Source organism: Mobula hypostoma, chromosome 3 (genome assembly GCF_963921235.1).
Source record: "Mobula hypostoma chromosome 3, sMobHyp1.1, whole genome shotgun sequence".
In the NCBI taxonomy this organism is placed as follows: domain Eukaryota; kingdom Metazoa; phylum Chordata; class Chondrichthyes; order Myliobatiformes; family Myliobatidae; genus Mobula; species Mobula hypostoma.
Window position 1 is genome coordinate 125,267,786 of NC_086099.1, and position 4,667 is coordinate 125,272,452.

Genomic DNA, 4,667 nt, shown 5'->3' on the forward strand with positions numbered 1-4,667 from the left:
TTAGTTTTTCATAAACACCAGAGATTCCTCAGGTGCTTGAGCAGCAAATGCAAAATACTGGAGGAACTCAGCAGGTCAAGCAGCATCTACAGAGAGGAATAAACAGTCAACATTTTGTGCTGAGACCCTTCACCAGGATTTTATCACAGTTCCTGTCCATCTGCTATGTTTTAATCCTTTGTGAGGATTGGGTTTGCTTATAATGTTTGACCAGCAGCTTAAGGCAATGCATGAAGAATGGTGCTTGGATAGCAGTCCTTTCTCAGTAGAAATGTGATTAAAATGCATTATTGTGATCGGAAAGCTGGACAACCAGTTTTGGTTGTCTGTACTATACAGCAATATACTACAGAAGTTTTATTCCTCACTGCCCCTGCCCCATCCCTGGCCCTCCTATGCCAGATGCAGATAATGTCTACTTTGTTTCATAATGACATTCACACTGCTTGTCATGAGTCAGCCCTCCAGTGTAGAATCTCAAAGCTGTTCCTCTTAGCCAGTCCTTGCCTTCTACTTCGAGATTTCAGATGTCACAGAAGTACTGTTATCTGTACCCTGTATGGAAACAGAAGTCCCTATTGTACCTTTCAAGCAGTGACAGCTGTGGGGTTTATTTATTTATTGAGATATAGCATGGACAGCAAGCCACTGATTTAATCCTAACATAATCATGGGACAACTTGCAGTGAGAAATTACCAACTATCCCTTTGCATTTCATGACTTTTTTCCCATAAAAGCTATTCCATAACTGAGAGATGCAGGAGTGGAAATGGGCTCAGATGGGGTAGGGCAGAGAATGGGGGGAGTTTGAGAGGTGGAGCGATAGAGTGGGAAGATGGGAAGGAGATGTGGGAGATTGGGACAGGATGGAGATGGAGGGAGATCGGGATGAGAGACTGGGGAGGAGATGGGGCGAGAAATGGGGAAGGAGAGGGGGGAGAGAGCAGTAGAGATAGAGTGGGAGAATGGGGAGAGATGGAGAGGGAGGTGGGGAGGGGAGAGACCAGGGCGGGCGGGAAGTGACCGGAGAGGGAGGGGCAGTGGGAGAGTGCGCGGAGAGGGGGCAGAGACAGTGGGAGGCGGGAGAGGCTGTGGAGACAGACATGGGGGAGGGAGCAGAGACCCGGGGGGGGGGGGCGTTGGTAAAGAAGCAGAGAGGGAGCCTGGAGAGACGGGGAGAGAGATGAGGTGGGGAGGGAGAAGGGTCAGAGAGGAAAGGGTGAGGGAGTTGGGGCAGAGACGGAGAGGAGTGGGCAGAGGTGGAGAGGAAGGGGTGTGGGAGAGGGCGCAGATACAATGAGGCAGAGTTAGATGGAGAGTGAGGGGTAAGGGTAGAGGAAGATGGGGTTGCAGGGAGTGGGAGGAGAAAGCATGGGAGGGGTTGGGAGGAGAGGGGGAGACAGGGAGGCTGTTGAGTACAGAGAGGGGGGTCCGCCAAGGAAAGGGGGATGAAGGACGTGGTTGAGGGAGCGAGGACAGCTATAGGGACTGAGGGAAGAGCAAGTTAATAGGAGAGAGGTGTAATGGGAAAGAGGGAGGGGGATGGAGAGGGTGGGTGAGAGGGGAGAAGAAAGGGTGAGGGAATGGGAGAGGGGAAAAGGGAATTGGGAAGGAGAGGGAAAGTGAAAGGGAGAAAAGGTGAAAGTGGGGAGAAATGGGAGTGGGTAAGAAGGGGGAAAGAAAGGAAGAGGAGTGAGAAAGAGGGAGAAGGAATGTGGGAGAGAGAAGGAGATTAAGAGGGAGGGATCCAAATTGGAAGGGAGAGGGGAAGAGTGAGGGAGAGAGGAGGTGTAGCAGGACTGGGGAAAAGGGAATGGGGATAGGAAAAGGGAGATGGGGACAGAGACGGTGGTGAGAAAGGAAATGGGGAACTGAGGGAGAGCCTGGGGATGAGACTGAGGCAGGGAGAGTCGGGGAGGGTGAGAGGGGGCAAGATAGGGGAGAGAGCACGACTGGGACAGGGAGAAGAGGGAGGGGGCTGAGGGAGAGGCAGGATGTAGTAGGGGAGAGAGGGGTATTGAGTCTGAGGGTGAGAGGAAGAAAGGGAAAGGGGGAGGAGTGAGAAAGGGAGGCAATAGGAAGGAGGGTGGATAGAGCGGGGAGGGGCACGGTTGAAGCTGCTGGGAAATGGGTGAGGATGTGATTCTTCCTGATTAAGACTGAGGGTCAGCTATTCCTTAAGCTTCATGGGGTTACGCTACAGCAACCATTCCATGCTGACCAGCAAGTACATAGTTCCATTTACTAACACTTGCTCCATCTTGTGAAGAGCATTTCTATAAAGCAGGAAAACAGTACCATAGAAACAGAAAATAGGTGCAGTAGGCCATTTGGCCCTTCGAGCCTGCACCACCACTCAGTATGATCATGGCCGATCATCCAACTCAGAACCCTGTGCTTGTCTTCTCTCCACACCTCCTGATCCCTTTAGCCACAAGGGCCATATCTAACTCCCTCTTAAATATAGCCAATGAACTGGCCTCAACTGTTTCCTGTGGCAGAGAATTCCACAGATTCACCACTCTCTGTGTGAAGAAGCTTTTCCTAATCTCGGTCCTAAAAGGCTTCCCCTTTGTCCTCAAACTGTGGCCCCTTGTTCTGGACTTCCCCAATATCGGGAACAATCTTCCCGCATCTAGCCTGTCCAATCCCTCTAGAATTTTACATGTTTCAATCAGATACCCCCCCCCCCAATCTTCTAAATAACAGAGTATAAGCTTAGTCAATCCAGTCTTTCATCATATGAAAGTCCTGCCAGCCCAGGAATCAATCTGGTGAACGTTCTTTGTACTCCCTCTATGGCAAGAATGCCTTTCCTCAGATTAGGGGACCAAAACTGCACACAATACTCCAGGTGTGGTCTCACCAAGGCCTTGTACAACTGCAGTAGTACCTCCCTGCTCCTGTACTCGAATCCTCTTGCTATGAATGCCAGCATACCATTCGACTTTTTCACCGCCTGCTGTACCTGCATGCTCACTTTCAATGACTGGTGTACAATGACACCCAGGTCTCGTTGCACCTCCCCTTTTCCTAATCGGCCACCATTCAGATAATAATCTGCTTTCCTGTTCTTGCCACCAAAGTGCATAACCTCACATTTTTCCACATTAAATTGCATTTGCCATGAATTTGCTCACTCACCTAACCTATCCAAGTCATCCTGCATCCTCTTAGCATCCTCCTCATAGCTAACACTGCCGCCCAGCTTCGTGTCATCCGCAAACTTGGAGATGCTGCATTTAATTCCCTTGTCTAAGTCATTAATATATATTGTAAACAACTGGGGTCCCAGCACTGAGCCTTGCAGTACCCCACTCGTCACTGCCAGCCATTCTGAAAAGGTCCCGTTTATTCTCACTCTTTGCTTCCTGTCTGCCAAGCCATTCTCTATCCACATCAATACCATACCCCCAATACTGTATGCTTTATGTTTGCACACTAATTTCCTGTGTGGGACCTTGTCAAAAGCCTTTTGAAAATCCAAATATACCACATCCACTGGTTCTCTCCTATCCACTCTACTAGTTACATCCTCAAAAAATTCTATGAGATTCGTCAGACATGATTTTCCTTTCACAAATCCATGCTGACTTTGTCCGATGATTTCACCGCTTTCCAAATGTGCTGTTATCACATCTTTGATAACTGACTAGCATTTTCCCCACCACCGATGTCAGGCTTACCGGTCTATAATTCCCTGGTTTCTCTCTCCCTCCTTTTTTAAAAAACGGGGTTACATTAGCCACCCTCCAATACTCAGGAACTAATCCAGAATCTAAAGAGTTTTGAAAAATTATCACTAACGCATCCACTATTTCTTGGGCTACTTCCTTAAGCACTCTGGGATGCAGACCATCTGACCCTCGGGATTTATCTGCCTTTAATCCCTTCAATTTACCTAACACCACTTCCTTACTAACATGTATTTCCCTCAGTTCCTCCATCTCACTAGACCCTCGGTCCCCTACTATTTCCAGAAGATTATTTATGTCCTCCTTAGTGAAGACAGAACCAAAGTAGTTATTCAATTGTTCTGCCATGTCCTTGTTCCCCATGATCAATTCACTTGTTTCTGACTGTAAGGGACCTACATTTGTCTTAACCAATCTTTTTCGTTTCATATATCAATGAAAGCTTTTACAGTCAGTTTTTATGTTCCCTGCCAGCTTTCTCTCATAATCTTTTTTCCCTTTCCTAATTAAGCCCGTTGTCCTCCTCTGCTGGACTCTGAATTTCTCCCAGTCCTCAGGTGTGACGCTTTTTCTGGCTAATTTGTATGTTTCTTCTTTGGAATTGATACTATCCCTAATTTCCCTTGTCAGCCACGGGTGCAGTACCTTCCCTGGTTTATTCTTTTGCCAAACTGGGATGAACAATTGTTGTAGTTCATCCATGCGATCTTTAAATGCTTGCCATTGCATATCCACCGTCAACCCTTTAAGTATCATTTGCCAGTCTATCTGAGCTAATTCACGTCTCATATCTTCAAAGTTACCCTTCTTTAAGTTCAGAACCTTTGTTACTGAATTAACTATATCACTCTCAATCTTAATGAAGAATTCCACAATATTCCGGTCACTCTTACCCAAGGGGCCTCTCACGACAAGATTGCTAATTAACCCTCCCTCATTGCTCAATACATAGTCTAGAATGGCCTGCTCTC